The sequence below is a fragment of the Trachypithecus francoisi genome, unplaced genomic scaffold (assembly GCF_009764315.1).
Source record: "Trachypithecus francoisi isolate TF-2019V2 unplaced genomic scaffold, Tfra_2.0 Lachesis_group21, whole genome shotgun sequence".
Taxonomy (NCBI): Eukaryota; Metazoa; Chordata; class Mammalia; order Primates; family Cercopithecidae; genus Trachypithecus; species Trachypithecus francoisi.
Window position 1 is genome coordinate 1,718,999 of NW_022681467.1, and position 17,624 is coordinate 1,736,622.

Sequence of the window (17,624 nt, forward strand, 5' to 3'; positions counted from 1 at the left end):
ATCACAGCTAATTGCAGCCTCGAACTCCTGAGCTCAAGCGATCCTCCTGATGCAGCCTCCCAAGCAGCTGCGACAACAGGCACATACCACCACGCCCGACTAATTTTTTTTCATTTCTTGTAAAGATGGGATCTCACTGTGTTGCCCATGTTGGTCTCAAACTCCTGGCCTCACACAATCTTCCCCCTTTAGGCTCCCAAATTGTTGGGATTACAGGCGTGAGCCAGCATGCCTGGCCTTGCATGGTGCTTTGATGCCAATGGTTTACAACGATTGACTGATTGATTGATTGATTGAAACAGGGTCTTGCTCTGTCAGCCAGGCTGGAGTATAGTGGTGTGAACATGACCCACCACAGCCTCAACCTCCTGGGCTCAAGCGATCTTCCACCTCAGACTCCTAAGTAGCTGGGACTACAGCCATGTGTCACAATACTCAGCTACTTTTTAAAATTTTTATAGACAGGTCTCGCCTTGTTGCCGAGGCTGGTCTCCAACTCTTGGCCTCAGGCAATTCTTCACCTTAGCCTCCCAAAGTGCTGGGATTACAGATATAAGCCACTGTGCCTGGCCTATTAAATACTGTTTAATGCCTATATATGTAATTGACAGAAGTTGGTCTGAGACTCCCTTTCATCATAAGCAGAGAGCAAGGTTATAGTGAGGGGGAGTACTACCTTTCATTCATTTCCAACTTCCTACGTGGCTAATCTCCTCGAGCAAAAGGAACCTAAAATTTGTAAATGATCAAACTGGCTGAGGTCAGTAAGCACTCATTATCCTTGAAGTCAGGTGGCCCTAATATATCTGTGCTGCGATGAGCACAGGCCGGGAGCCCAGCAGCCCTGAGTGCTGCATCAGCCGGTAACCTCCTCACTCGGGTTTCTGTCACTTCCCCAGGATCTTCAAGGACTGGGCTGAAGATCTCTTTTTCTCCAGGAATTTATAGCCCCCTGTACCTTTGCTGGTTTGCGGGGATCTCTCTCATGGAGTTCAATGTCCCCTTGCAAGGTATTCACTGTCTCCTCTCTCTAACCATGACCCCTCAAAGGAACCTAACAGCCCTACGATGAAAGACAAGGAAGGAGGGAGGATCTGAGGGCTCTGAGAAGTAAATGACAACAACAACAAAGACAGTAAAAATATCTTTCACGAATTAAGGTGAAAGAAAGACATTCTCAGATGAAGAAAAACCAAGAAAATTTGCCACCAACAGATCTGCTCTAAAAGAAACGCTAAACAAAGATCTTCAGATAGAAGGGAAGTAATACCAGAGGGAAAACTGGAGTTTCAGGAATAAAGGAACAGCACCAGAAATGACAAAGAGCAGGCCAGGCATGGTGGCTCACGCCTGTAATTCCAGCACTTCGGGAGGCTGAGGCAGGTGGATCACGAGGTCAGGAGATCGAGAGTATCCTGGCTAACACAGTGAAATCTCATCTCTACTAAAAATACAAAAAATTAGCCGGGCGTGGTAGCAGGCACCTGCAGTCCCAGCTACTCAGGAGGCTGAGGCAGGAGAATGGCCTGAATCTGGGAGGCGGAGCTTGGAGTGAGCCGAGATGGCGTCACTGCACTCCAGCCTCGGTGACAGAGCAAGACTCCATCTCAAAATGACAAAGAGCTATATAAATAGACTATTTTCCTCTTCTTATGCTAGCTGAAGGCAAAATTTGTAACACTGTCTGAAGCAATTTTCAACACACATAGATCTACAACATAATGTGGTGGGTAAAGGAACTTGTATGGTAGTATGGTTTCTACATTCCACTTCAAGTGGCACAATTTCTAAGTAAACAAAGTTAAATATGAATACTATAAGTCACCACTAAAATACCTATACAAAGATATATAGTCTAAACCTCAATAAACTGATTAAATGGAATGCTTAGAAACATTCAAGAAATTCCAGAAAGAGAGAGAAATAAAACCTAATGAATAAAAAGAAAATAACAAAATGATACATCTATACTCAAACATACTAATAGTTACATTAAGTATAAATGGTCTAAACACACCAATTAAAGAGAAGGACTATCAGATTGAATGTTCTTTAAAACAGACCCAAATATATGCTACCTATAAGAAATCTTCTTCAAATATAAGTAGAAGGATGGAGAAAATATACCACCCAAATAATATTTTTTAATGTGAGATAGCCATATTAATAGGAAAAGAGAGAGACTATGGAGTAAAGAAAATTGCCAGAAATAAAGCACGACATTAAATGATTTTTATAAGTCCATTTGCCAAGAAGACACAGAAATCCTAAATGTATATTTGTCCTTAGTGTCAAGAAATGAAAAAAGAGAAAAGAAGGAGAAGAAGAAACAAATAATTAGACCAATAAAATACATAAACCAAAAGTGGATAGAACTGGCTGGGTGTGGTGGCTCATGCCTGTAATTCCAGCTCTTTGGGAGACCAAGGCAAGAGGATTGCTTGAGCCCAGGAGAACAATCTGGGCAACAAAGCAAGACCTCATCTCTACAAAAAAATCAAAATATTAGCCTGTCATGGTAGCTGGGTATGGTGGCATAGACCTGTGTCTCAGCTACTTGGGAGGCTGAGGTGGCTTTTTCTTCTTCTTCTTCTTTCTTTTTTTTTTTTTTTTTTTTGGAGACAGAGTCTTACTCTGTCACCCAGGCTGGAGTGCAGTGGTGCAATATCAGCTCACTGCAACCTCTGCCTCCCAGGTTCAAGCAATTCTCCTGCCTCAGCCTCCCAAGTAGCTGAGATTACAGGTGCATGCTACCACGCCCAGCTAATTAATTTTTTTTTTTTTTTTGAGACAGAGTTTTGCTCTTTTTGCCCAGGCTGGAGTGCAACGGCACGATCTCAGCTCACTGCAACCTCTGCCTCCTGGGTTCAACCCATTCTCCTGCCTCAGCCTCCTGTGTAGCTGAGATTACAGGCACATGCCACCAGGCCCAACTAATTTTTGTATTTTTAGTAGAGACAGTGTTTCACCATGTTGGTCAGGCTGGTCTTGAACTCCTGACCTCAAGTGATCTGTCCGCCTCAGCCTCCCAAAGTGCAGGGATTACAGGCGTGAGCCACTGCACCTGGCCAATTTTTGTATTTTTAGTAGACACGGGGTTTCACCATGTCGGCCAGACTGGTCTTGAACTCCTCACTTCAAGTGACCCACCCACCTCAGCCTCCCGAAGTTCTGGGATTACAGGTGTAAGCCACTGCCCCATTTCTGTTCTAACATGTAAAGAGCTTGAAAGGTGCCATTTAAGTCCTCCTCACAATTAAAAAAAAAGAAAAAAAGCTGACTAAAATAAAACTTCTTATATCCATCAGAGAATGAGGTCACAAGGTAAACTCCTACCTAAAAACTGAAGAGACAGCGGACAAATACAGAGATCACAGTTTTACTGAAGCAAAAGCCGGGTAAGCCATAATTGGTAAAAACACATGCCAACTGATGATTGCTGGAAGCTGATTATAGACAAGTATGACTTCAAAATTCCTGAGGCCCAATCTTTCAGGGTAGGGGCAGGAAGTGACATACTTTCGTAAGTTTTGTTATATCTCCAAAAGCCTCACCAGATTCTCATGATGACGACTGGAGGAAAAAATAAATCCCCCACTCTTCGGACAGGGGGAGAGAAAAAAAAAATAACCATTTTGAAATGCACTCAAAGAAAAGTAACCATTTTGAAAAATGCCCAGAACATTCTGTTTTCCATAACAAAGGCCTTCCATCAAGGAAAACTACTTTATCAGAACCTTATCTGGCCAAGGGAAAGGAAAACTTGAAAAATGAAACCTCCAGTAGCTTTCTGGGGCGGGTGGGTCAGGGAAGGAAGACAGAAAGAAAGGAGGGAAGAGGAGGAGGAGGGAGAGGGAAGAGAGGCAGGGAGGGAGGGAGGAAGACAGGCAGGGAGGCAAAGAAACTTCTGAAGTTGACAGTCCAGGGACTCAGATTTACTAAAAAACTGAGACTGAATCACAGGATTACAGGACATTTTCCTTCCCCAATACCTTACTACCACATCAACAGGGCTGTAGTATAATCACATGAATTACAATGGAGGGGCAAGATAAAGACTCCACTTGTAATGGTTAATTTTAGGTGCCAACTTGACTGAATTAAGAAACACCCAGAAACCCGCTAGAGCATTATTTTTGGGTGTGTCTGTGAAGGTGTTTCCAGGGCAGATTAGCAAGAGAGTCTGAGTGGACTAGGTGGGGAAGACTTACCCTCAATGTGGGCAGGCACCATCTAATCTGCTGGGGGCCTAGAGAGAACAGAAATAGAGAAAAGGCAAAGCTATCTACTGAGCTGCCGCGCACTCTTCCTCTCCTGCCCTGGGACAACAACTCTAGACTCCCAGCATTTGGACTCCAGGACTTACACTGGCGGCCCCCCGAGGCTCTCCGAGCTTTGGCTTCAAATTGAGAGTTATGCCATTGGTTTCCCTGGCCCTGAGGCCTTCAGACCCGGCCTCAGCCATGCTATTAGCATCCTCGGACCTCCAGTTGGCAGCTAGCTGGGCACTGGACGTCTCAGCCTCCATAGTCACATGAGCCAGTTCTCCTAACACGTCCCTTCTCACACACCTATTATCCATAGATACATAGACAGATACCCTGTTGGTCTGTCTGGAGAACCCTCATATACCACTTAAGGAGTTTCTAGAAAAACCCAAAGACAGTTGGGAAACAAAAATGGACACAGGAGGAATGTGAAGCCTCTGCCAGCTACAGCTACAGCAAACATTAAACAGCCTAACTGCCCGCCAGAGAAACACAAAACCTCACACTAAAGATCCATTTACTTAAGTTCCTATAGCCCAATCAATGTATCATGTCCAGCTTTCAACAAACAATTATAAGATATATTAAAGTCAAGAAAAAGAAGTCTGAATACACAAAGCAAGCATCAGAACCCACCTCAGATCTGACAAAGATTTTGCAATTATCAGACTGAGACTTTCAGATAACTATGATTAACATTCTAGGGGCTGTAATGGGAAAAAGTGGACAACATACAAAAAGATGAGTAAGGTTCATAAAAATATGCAAACTCTGAGAAAGAATCAGAAGAAAATGCTAGAGATCAAAAACATTGTAACAGGCCTGGCATGGTAGCTCATGCCTGTAATCCCAGTGCTTTGGGAGGCCCAAGGCAGGAGGCTTGCTGGAGCCCAGGAGTTTGAGGCTGCAGTGAGCTATTATTATACCACTGCACTCCAACCTAGGTGATACAGCAAGACCCATCTCTAAAAAAAACAAACAACAACAACCAAAAAAACGAAAACAAAGCAAACACAATTGTAACAGAAATGAAGAATGCTGGCTGGATGCAGTGGCTTATACCTGTAATCCTACCACTTTGGGAGGTTGAGGCAAGAGGGTCACTTCAGGCCAGGAGTTTGAGACCAGCCTGGGCAACACAGTGAGACAAAAAAAAAATCTAAAAATTAGTCAGGCATGGTGGTGCATACCTACAGTCCCAGGAGTTTGAGGCTGCAGTGAACTACACTCCAACCTCGGCAGCAGAGTGAGACCCTGTCTCGAAAAAAATTTTTTTTAAAAAAAGAATACCTTTGATGGGCTCATCAGTAGACTGCTTATGGTAGAGGAAAGAATCAACGAGCTTGAAAATATTTCAATAGAAACTTCACAAACTGAAAAGCAAAGAGAACAAAGAATAGGGGTGGTGGAGTAAGGGAAAAAAGAATCTTCAACAGCTATGAGACAATTATCAAAGGTGTAACATGTGCATAATGGGAACATTAGAAGTAGAAAGAGAGGGAGAAGCAGAAGAAATGTTTGAAGCAATAATGGCGGAGAATTTCCCCACACCATAGACTCAGGAAACTCAGAGAGCACCACACAGGATAATATCAAAAAATCGAGGCCAAGGCCTATCATATTCAAATTGGAGAAAACCAAAACAAAGACCTAGGCCTATCATATTCAAACTGCAGGAACCCAAACAAAGAGAAATCCTGAAAGAAGCCAGAAGAAAAAAAAAATCTTAGGAGCAAAGTTAAGTATTACATCAGACTTCTCAGATACCATGAAGCCAAGAAAAAGATATTCTATATTTTGGGCCAAAAACATGTATCAATACATTTAAAAGAATAGAAACAATATAAAATACGCTATCAGACCATAATAAAATTAAATCAGAATTCAGTAACAGAAAGATGCAACTTAAAATCTCCATACACTTGAAAACTAACACATTTCTCAATAATCCATGGGTCAAAGACCACATTGCAAGAAAAAAATTTAAATATATTAAACTGAATGAAATGAAAATGCAACATACAAAAATCTGTGGGATACAAATAAAGCAGTTCTTAGAGGAAAATTTATTATTAAATGCTTATATTAGAAAAGAAGGGCTCAAATCAATAATCTCACCTCAAGTAACTAGAAAAAAAGAGCAAAATAAACGGAAGCAAGCAGAAGAATGAAAATAACAGAGGGGAAATCAATAAAACAATGCAGAAAAGTAATAGAAAAAAAAAAAATCAATAAAACCCAAAGCTGATTTTTGAAGTTCAATAAAATTGATAAACCTCTAGCAAAACTAACGAAGGAAAAAAAGAGAAAGAAGACACAAATTTTCATTTGTCAGATCTCCAAAAAAAAAAAAAAAAAAAAGATGGCTGGGTGCAGTGGCTCACGCCTGTAATCCCAGCACTTTGGGAGGCCGAGATGGGCGGATCACGAGGTCAGGAGATGGAGACCATCCTGGCTAACACAGTGAAACCCTGTCTCTACTAAAAAATACAGAAAACTAGCCGGGCGTGGTGGCGGGCGCCTGTAGTCCCAGCTACTCAGGAGGCTGAGGCAGGAGAATGGCGTAAACCCGGGAGATGGAGCTTGCAGTGAGCTGAGATCTGGCCACTGCACTCCAGCCCGGGCGACAGAGCGAGACTCCGTCTCAAAAAAAAAAAAAAAAAAAAAGACAAACTGCCATTATTGTCAATAAAAGAGAGAATTGTTCTTTACAGATTCTGTAGACATAATAGGATAATAAAGGAATACTATAAACTCCACACACATAAATTCAACAGTTTAGATTAAAAGGACCAATTTCTTTCTTACTTTTTTTTTTAAAGACAGGGTCTCACTCTGTCACCTGGTCTGGAAAAGTAGTGGCATGATCATGGCTCATAGCAGCCTCAACCTCCTCAGCTCAAGTGATCCTCCTACCTCAGCCTCCTGAGTGGCTGTGACTACAGTCACAGGCCACCATGCCTGGCTTATTTTTTAACTTTTTTGTAGAGACAGCATCTCGCTATGTTTCCCAGACTGGTCTCAAACTCCTGTGCTCGAGTGATCCTGCCGCCTCAGCCTCCCAAAGTTCTGGGATTACAGGAGTTAACCACCACACCCTGCCACCAATTTCTTAAAAATCACCATCAGAACTTTTCCAAGATGAAACAGATGTTCAGGATAGCAGCCCTGAAATTGAAGAAAGAAACTGAATTTGGAATTGAGTGTGGTGGCTCATCCCTATAATCCCAGTGCTTTGGGAGGCTAAGGCAGGGGGATCACTGGAGGCCAGGAGTTTGAGACCAGCCTGGGCAACACATTGAGACCCCTCCCTGTTTCTTTTCTTTCTTTTTTTTTTTTTTGAGACGAAGTCTCGCTCTGTCGCCCAGGCTGGAGTGCAGTGGCGCAATCTCGGCTCACTGCAAGCTCCGCCTCCCGGGTTTACGCCATTCTCCTGCCTCAGCCTCCCGAGTAGCTGGGACTACAGGCACCCGCCATCTCGCCCGGCTAGTTTTTTGTGTTTTTTTTTTTTAGTAGAGACGGGGTTTCACCATGTAGGCCAGGATGGTCTCGATCTCCTGACCTCGTGATCCACCCGTCTCGGCCTCCCAAAGTGCTGGGATTACAGGCTTGAGCCACCGCGCCCGGCCAGCTCCCTGTTTCTATAGAATAATTTTTTTTTTTTTTTCCTGCTGGGTGTAGTGGCTCACGCCTATAATCCCAGCACTTTGGAAGGCCCAGGTGGGCAGATCACTTGAGGTCAGAAGTTCGAGACCAGCCTGGCCAACATGGTGAAACCCCATTTCTACCAAAAAAATATTAGCCGGGCATGGTGGTGCATGCCTGTAATCCCAGCTACTAGGGGGGCTGAGACAGGAGAATCACTTGAACCCGGGAGGCAGAAGTTGCAGTGAGCCAGGATGGCAGCACTACACTCCAGCCTGGGTGACAGAGTGACACTCCGTCTCAAAAAAAAGAAAAAATTAAATTAGAAATAAATTATATAAATTAAATTAGTAATAGAAAGATACAACAGGAAAATCTCCATACATTTGAAAACCAAACAAGTTTGAATAACTTATTCTCCTGCAGGGGTATACATGCTAAGGAGTTTATACCTGTTTTTATTAAAGATAATTTACATTTACCTGGGTCTGTGATAATGCTTCCCAAGGGAGCTCCACAGTGCTGGGTTGGAGCAGCAGCGGGGTGGGATGCTGGTGCAGAAGCCACTGCGTGCCTGCAGCTCTTCCACAGCAGCCAGCAGCCCACGTCTCAGAGCCCAGAGGGCAAGACAGCGATAAACGGAAGTGAGCAGGTCACCTCTTCCTGGGAGGCCCTGCAGGAGGCAGGAGAGATGTGGGCGCAGATATGTTCTGAGCAACACCTGAGAGGCCGAGGACTGGTAACCCAGATTCCCTCTGAGGTAGAAGGCACGGCCTGGTGCAGAGCAAGCATGGAGGCGGGGGAAGCAGCCACAGGAAGAGCAGTCCCTCCTGAATGCAGCAGGGCCACAACTGAGCCCCACTACCCTTGTCACTATGGAAATGTCATGACTGTCATGGAACCACCCAGAGCTTTTTCAGGAGCCTCGCTGGCACATCTGATTCTCTATCAAAGCTAGGTACTGACCGGGCGCGGTGGCTCAAGCCTGTAATCCCAGCACTTTGGGAGGCCAAGACGGGCGGATCATGAATGAGGTCAGGAGATCGAGACCATCCTGGCTAACACGGTGAAACCCCGTCTCTACTAAAAAATACAAAAAACTAGCCGGGCGAGGTGGTAGGCGCCTGTAGTCCCAGCTACTTGGGAGGCTGAGGCAGGAGAATGGCGTGAACCCGGGAGGCGGAGCTTGCAGTGAGCTGAGATCCGGCCACTGCACCCCAGCCTGGGCGACAGAGCGAGACTCCATCTCAAAAAAAAAAAAAAAAAAAAAAAAAAAAAAAAAAGTTGCTTTAGGCTGGGCGTGGTGGCTCACCCCTGTAATCCCAGCACTTTGGGAGGTTGAGGCAGGTGGATCACTTGAGGTCAGGAGTTTCAGACCAGTGTGGCCAACATAGTGAAACTCCGTCTCTACTAAAAATACAAAATTAGCCGGGCTTGGTGGCACACGCCTGTAATCCCAGTTACTCAGGAGGCTGAGGCAGGAGAATCACTTGAACCCTGGGAGGCAAAGGTTGCAGTGAACCAAGATCACGCCACTGCACTCCAGCCCGGTCAACAGATTAAGACTCTGTCTCAAAAAAAAAAAAGTTGCTTTAGCTCAGCAAAAAATCAAAATCCTAACAAAAGGGAAACACAGAACATCACAGTATATATTTTCAACAGCACCGAAGCTAACAGGCCATGTACTGTGTCAACATGCAAACACTTGTCTATAAAAACACTGATCAAGAGAACTCAGCAGAAGCCTAGCACACACAGCTTTCAATTCTGCAGAATGCACATGCAGACACCGGAGGACATGAGGGCAGAATCTGCAGGGTCACCACAGGGTCTTAGTAATACAATCTGTTCCTTTAAGTTGCCCAAGTTTATACTTGTTTGAAGTGTTTGCACATTTTGCCATTCTGATTAGTTTTTTTTTTTTTTAATGAGACAATTGTTGCAATTTATTTTTGTTTCAGTCAAGTGACCTTAAAGGTTGAGGGGAAAAAAAAGGACCCCAGGAGATTTTAACACTCACTCCCTGGGAGTGCAGTCCTGGGGACCACTCTCTGAGCTGTCAGAGCCGCTGGAGAGGTGTCTACCACTGACTCCTCACTAGGGTGCTTGCTTTTGTAATTATCTTTTGATGATACAAAAAACATATTTCTTGAGTGCTCATCATGTACTGGACACATTCCTAAGCACTTTGGAATTTACCCTTGTGAAGGAGGGACTATTATTACCCATTTTACAGGTGAGGAAATTGAGCCACAGAAGAAGCTATGCAATTTGCCCAAGGTCACAGATCTGGTAAGTGAACTCACAGTGAGTTATAACTCCAGAGTTGGAACACAAACCTTTACATACTGCCCCACACCTACTAACAGCACACAAGCATATAAGATAGTTTTGAATAGTTTTCTAGACGTTTTTCCATGAAATAAGCACAGGCATTTGATATCCAAAATACACGGAAAACGTCCCTTCCAGCTCTAAATCAACCTGAAAAGTCCTAGTGTCATGTAAGAATCTGTATTAGTAAACTGAATTATAAGGAAAGAGTATTAATTTGCTTCCTCCCCAGAACAAAAAAGCAATACTTCAACCAAACATTCCACGTCCCGATCCATTCTATCCATCTGTTATAAAACTGAGACACTTTCTCTTCCCCAGAACCTGGGTGTAACCTTTCTAGTTTCATGGTGACTATAAAGAAATAAAAGAATAGGCCAGGCGTGGTGGCTCACACCTGTAATCCCAGCACTTTGGGAGGCCGAGGCGGGCAGATCACCTGAGGTCTGAAGTTCAGAGCAGCCTGGTCAACATGGTGAAACCCTGTCTCTACTAAAAATACAAAAATTAGCCAGGCATGGTGGCATGCGCCTGTAGTGCCAGCTACCCGGGAGGCTGAGGCAGGAGAATTGCCTGAACCTGGGAACCCGGGAGGTGGAGGCTGCAGTAAGCCGAGATCATGCCATTTGCACTCCCTCCTGGGCGCCAAGAGCAAAACTCCATCTCAAAAAAAAAAAATTAAAGAATAAAATAACACAGCCTATAAAAGCTATGTTGAAAAACCCTAAGAACAGTCTACTCCTTTTCTCATGATTATTCCAACTTTCATATCTGAAATTCCAGCCATGCAATTAGGAACCTAGAGGCATAGCACACAACACTGATGCTCTTCTACGCCCTCTACATGTATCCTCAAGTGCACAGAATCTAACAAAGGTCTGAATATTTCGGGCTTCTATTTCTTTTTTTTTTTTTTTGAGACGGAGTCTCGCTCTGTCGCCCAAGCTGGAGTGCAGTGGCCGGATCTCAGCTCACTGCAAGCTCCGCCTCCCGGGTTCACGCCATTCTCCTGCCTCAGCCTCCCGAGTAGCTGGGACTACAGGCGCCCGCCACCTCGCCCGGCTAGTTTTTTGTACTTTTTAGTAGAGACGGGGTTTCACCATGTTAGCCAGGATGGTCTCGATCTCCTGACCTTGTGATCCGCCTGTCTCGGCCTCCCAAAGTGCTGGGATTACAGGCTTGAGCCACCGCGCCCGGCCTCGGGCTTCTGTTTCTAAAGAATGAGCCTGCTGTGAAGGTCAGTGTCAATACCAACAATTCACAGGCCCTAAAAGAGGATTCAGAATTGCCCATCCCCCTAAATGTAGATAAAACACAGTAGTCTGAGGAGCCCACTGATGGGAAAATTAACATATTTTGCTATTGCAACTACTTGAAGTCCATGCCAAACAAACTAAAATAAAATGTTACAATCCTGGGCTGATGCAAAGTTTCCCCCGAGTCAACTAAAAAGACTTTGCATGGAACCATTTCTAAGTCTGACACACATGGAGTTCAAGGTCTGAGGAGACCTGAAAAGTTTCCAACATGGTGGTGACTCGGGACCCTGGAGCAGACAAGAACCCAGAGCGTCAGGCCACATAGCCTGTTCCATACAGCACATCTGTTCCTGGTGGTTGGAAATGAATTCCCTGCGAGCATCCAGTGTAAAAATCACCCAGAAACAGGAACCAGTAAGGGAAAGTAACCTGGGAAGGAGTGTGGGGAGTCAGGGAGCAGAGAAACTGGCCACACACCTGCCTTTCACTGATGTCTGTGCTCAGAGCTGTTTGCCTAAAGTGTATCTGTTATTTGAATGATTCTAGTATAAACGACTGTTTCAAAAGTCCCCTATTTTAAATCACAGAATTTTAGAGCTTTATGACACCTTAAATTCCCTTGTCCATTATCTTAACTAACTCGGAGAAACTATTCTCACTTGACCATGGAGAAAATGAAGCACAGACATCTGGATCCCAAAGTCATTTCAAGAAACAAAGCTAGTGTCTGTGCCATGGCATGGCTGGGCAAGGGCCTTGTGCCCACCACCGTCTTTTTTTTTTTCTATGAGAATGCTTTAATAGGCATAAAAATGCCATTAAAATGCTTTAAAATGCAATCGGAGGGATGTGAGACACAAAGAACAAGTACATAGTGACACATGGCTATCAGAACACTCAAAGTAAAGAATCCACACCACTTCCACCCTTTACCCAGAAAAGGAAGGATCTAGGCCACCTCCTCCTCATGCGTGCCCCACTTTACAGGAAGTGTCCACATCCCCCCTCCTAGACAGGTCATGGAGCTCCTCCCATCGGGCCTTCTGCGGCCATCAGTGGCTAAAAATCAGGTTTCTGCTCCTTGAGGGAGGAAACAGAAGCAGCACAGATTGGCATGGTAGATAGAGGTGCAGACAGAAATCCAGTCTGGAATATGTTGAGTTTACTGTAGCTACATGGCATGGGAGTGGAATCCTGGAGTGTAAATGTGGGCATGAGGGTCTGATAAAACATCACATGCAAAGCTCCTAGGAATCTTCTTTTTTCCCACCTCTTCACATAACAGAGCCAGAAAAAAATACAGTATTTCATCAAATTTGAGATGCCACTAATTCTAAGACAAATGATGACGAAAGACTGCTGTCAAAATGTGACCCAATGCTAAGATGGCATCAGTTTTTAAATGTACCCCCAAATCAAACATATTATCATGTAAAGAAAAAAAAAGGTTTATCTTAGAATAGATGAAATACAGTAAACTTTTTATTGGTAGGTCTTTAGATGGCAGTGAAGACAGGACTGACTTTTTAACTTGTTATTCTGAAAAAATTTCAAATGTATAGAAAATTTAAAAGAATAGGCCGGGCTCGACGGCTCACACCTGTAATCCCAGCACTTTGGGAGGCCGAGGCGGGCGGATCACGAGGTCAGGAGATCGAGACCATCCTGGATAACACGGTGAAACCCTGTCTCTACTAAAAACACAAAAATTAGCCGGGTGTGGTGGCGGGCGCCTGTAGTCCCAGCCTCTTCCAATGCTGAGGCAGGAGAATGGCGGGAACCCAGGAGGTGGAGCTTGCCGTGAGCTGAGATCTCGCCACTGCACTCCAGCCTGAGCGACACAGTGAGACCCCATCTCAAAAAAAAAAAAAAAAAAGAAAGAAAGAAAGAATAGGCCAGGCGTGGTGGCTCATGCCTGTAATCCCAGCACTTTGGGAGGCCGAGGCGGGTGGATCATGAGGTCAGGAATTCGAGACCAGCTTGGCCAACATGGTGAAACCCCATCTCTACTAAAAAATAAAAAATTAGCCGGGTGTGGTGGCGTGCGCCTGTAATCCCAGTTACTCGGGAGTCTGAGGCAGAAGAATCGTTGGAACCCAGGAGGCAAAGGTTGCAGTGAGCCGAGATCGCACCATCCAGCCTGGGTGACAAAGCAAGAGTCCGTGTCAAAAGCAAACAAACAAAAAAAATTGTTAGAATAGTACAAAAATTATCTAATACTCCCTCACCCGGCTGGCTTCAACACCTGTTTCCGCTTTCCCCCTTTATCATGACCATTTTGTCATTTTCTCTCCCTCACTTCCTCCCTCCCTCCACATCATCTATCTACTCCCGCTCCTCTCCTTCTCCATTTGAAATTGGGTATTAGACTTTGTGTCCCTGCATCCCTAAATAGTTCAAAATGTATTCACTAAGCTCAAGGAGACAGTCACAGTACAACAAACTAGGGAAATTTGATGTTTATACAATCCACCATTCAGATTCAAATTGTCCATGGTGCCAACAATGTCCTTTACAGCTGTCTTTTTCACTCCAGTCCAGGTTCCAATTCAGAGTCAAGCACTGTACACAGTTTTCCTGTTCCTTTAAATCAGACTATTTTCTCAGTCTCTGTGTTTCCTAACTTTGAAATTTTTGGAGTACACACAGGCAGAGTGTTTTGTAGAATGTCCCACAGAGTCTGTCTGGTGTCTGCACAATTAGATTCAGGGGTGGCAGGAACACCTGGGTCAGGTGTGTCCTTGTCACATCTCATGGGGGGCACAGATGTCTCATTACTGGTGACAGTAACTGCGATTGCTTGGTTAGCATGGTGACTCCAGCAGGATAGTCACCTTTATGTGAGTTTGAATTATGAGAAGTTTATTCATTTTTATTTTATTTCACTTTTTTGAGATAAGATCTTGCTGTTACCCAGGCTGGAGTGCAGTGGTGCATCTCCACTCACTACGGCCTCCACTTCCCGTGCTCAAGTGATCCTCCTACCTCAGCTTCTCAAGTAGCTTGGATCACAGGCACATGCCTTTGCGCCTAGCTAATTTTTCCTTTATTAATTTTTTTTTTTTTTGTAGAGATGCGGTTTCAGTACATTGCCCAGGTTGGTCTCAAACTCCTGAGCTCAAGGGATCCTCTCACCTCAGCCTCCCAAAGTTCTGGGATGACAGGCATGAGCCACCGTGCCCAGCCTGAGAATTTTAAGTGGTAAAAATCTACAATTCTAAGAGTCTTACTTTATGTGCACAGTTGGAAATAATAAAAATTCAATAAGAATTTAAAATGTATCAAGAATTGCTTAGTTTTAAAGCTGTGCAAGAGTGTACACTATCAACTACAGTTTAAAACTTTTGCCACAGAGCAAGGCCTGGCTGGTCTTGAACTATGCAGGCTGTGGACTGTGTCCACTTCGGACCCACCCCTGCAAACGTCCTGCTTGACACAGTTTCCTGAGCCTACCGAGTAGCTGGGATTACAGGCATGTACCACCACACCTGGCTAATTTTGTATTTTTAGTAGAGATGGGGTTTCTCCGTGTTGGTCAGGCTGGTCTCTAACTCCCAACCTCAGGTGACCTGCCTGCCTCAGCCTGCCAAAGTGCTGGGATTACAGGCGTGATTTTTTTTTTTTTTTTTGAGATGGAATCTCACTCTGTCGCCAGGCTGGAGTACGGTAGTGCAACCTTGGCTCACTGCTACCTCGGCCTCCCAGGATCAAGCGATTCTCCCACATCAGTCTCTGGAGTAGCTGGGAATATAGGTGTGCCCCACCACACCTGGCTAATTTTTCTATTTTTGGTAGAGACGGGGTTTCACCATGTTGATCAGGCTGGTCTCAAATTCCTGACCTCAAGTGATCTGCCCACCTCAGTCTCTCAAAGTGCTGGGATTACAGATATAAGCCACCTCACCCAGCCCAGAAATGTTATTTCCATGGGTGCACACACTCACACAAAGCCCACAAAAGGCAAAGCACAATTCATTAAGTCCTCAATACTCTTGCTTAAAAATGGAATTTGATCGGCCAGGCTTGGTGGCCCACACCTGTAATGCCAGCACTTTGGGAGGCTGAGGCAGGTGGATCATGAGGTCAGGAGATCGAGACCATCTCGGCTAACACAGTGAAACCCCGTTTCTACTAAAAATACAAAAAATTAGCCGGGCAGGGTGGCGGACGCCTGTAGTCCCAGCTACTCGGGAGGCTGAGGCAGGAGAATGGCATAAACCCGGGAGGCGGAGCTGGCAGTGAGCTGAGATCCAGCCACTGCACTCCAGCCTGGGTGACAGAGTGAGACTCCGTCTCACAAAAAAAAAAAAAAAAAAAAAAAAAAAAAAGGAATTTAATCAAGCAGTAAAGCTCAAGCAAACTTAACTTAAATTAAATTAGAGTCATGCACATACCTGTAGTCCCAGCTACTTGGGAGGCTGAGGTGGGAGAATGCTTGAACCTAGGAGTTCAAGTCAAGCCAGGCAACACAGTGAAACCCTGTCTCTAAAACATAAATAAATAAAATAAAAATGGGACTTTGAGCTAACAATCCTCATACTGCTTCTCAACTAGCATGTGTAGACAGGATCACATAAGTCACAGCTTTTCTCTAGCACTGAAAACACCCCGTTTTCTTGTTAAGGTAAAGAAACGATATAGTCATAGGCAGTAAGGTATGCTGGAAACCCCATTGTGTCGGGAGGCACGGTGGGGGACATGGAATTTGCAGAGCCTGTCCAGACCCGAGCACCCCTGACCTCCATGTGACCTTGAGCATGTTATTATCCTCTCTGACCCTCACACTCTGTGCTTGAGATGGGGGCAACAGCATGCCCCGGCTCAGCCTCCTGCTGTTGAGTACTCCGTGAAAGAATTTAACAAAAACACTGAGAACAGTACCTGGCACCTACTGAATGCTCATTCAAAATTTAAAAACAAAACACCAGGAGACCTGAGCTCCATTTCTGGCAGCCACAACCAGTGCACAAGTCATGCACGGGGACTGGGCACAGCTGACACGCTACCTGTATGGTGAGGCTCACACAGCCCCCATGGACCAGCCACCTGAAAGCCTGTCCTTCCTGTCCCCACACCCCCACGGCACCCTGCCTCTGGAGACAGCCCAGGGGAGGCCTCCTGGTGACTGGTTCAAATGGCCCAGGACTCCACTACCCTGGCTGGGGGCACCAGCTGTCACTCCTCCCTCTTCAGAGAGGCACAGAAGCCACAGAAGCCAAGCTCCCTCTCCTCACCGATGTGAGAGGCTGTGTGCAGAAGAGGAGCCATCTGGGTCCCTCAGGGCCACTTCAACCATGAAGCAGCCCATCCTGAGGTCTTCTGTGAACACCCTGTGTATTTAAGCCAGACTGAGTTGGGTTTTCCATCACTAGTGGCTAAAATACCCTAACTGATATACTCTACAAATGTAAAATTCTTTACCAAAGGCTTAAAAACCGAGAGATTTTGAAGAGTGATTGACTCTCAGGTCTCTGACCACTCTTAGAAACTCCAACAAACCAAAATCATTACTCTACTCAACAAAGTAGATCCAAAAATAAGGTTATAAGAGGATGTGTGGGCCAGGCACAGTGGCTCAAGCCTGTAATCCCAGCACTTTGGGAGGCCGAGGCAGGCGGATCACCTGAGGACAGGAGTTCGAGACCAACCTAGCCAACGTGGTGAAACCCCATCTCTACTAAAAAATACAAAAATTAGCTGGGCATGGAGGTGGACGCCTGTAATCCCAGCTATTCAGGATGCTAAGACAGGAGAATTGTTTGAACCCAGCAGGCAGAGGTTGCGGTGAGCCGAGATTGTGCCACGGCACTCCAGCCTGGGTGACAAGAGTGAGACTCTATCTCAAAAAAAAAAAAAATTGTGCCGATTGCCCCTTATGAGATACAAAGTAACAATCAATGCACAAAAATTGGTATATCCTAGAGCTTCTCAAACTTGATTGCCTCAGAGGTACCTAGAGAGTTCTGCTGTTTCAGAAACTAACAAATGACTTTTACTCCAGGGAGACTATATAGCAGTCTTGGGGAAAACGGGTCACCTCGCTTGGAGGATGATAGAAGGCTCTATTATCTTTCTGAAGTCCGAGGAAAGACAATCCAGGTTCAGAGAGGGGAGTACA

The 17,624-nt window shown here is 45.0% G+C and overlaps 1 protein-coding gene across 3 annotated transcripts in view; it reads right to left on the bottom strand.

The window, feature by feature from the left end:
- Nucleotides 1-17,624, bottom strand: part of NINL (ninein like) — a 137,498-nt gene that overhangs the window by 113,165 nt on the left and 6,709 nt on the right. The gene's annotated exons all lie outside the window — the stretch shown is intronic.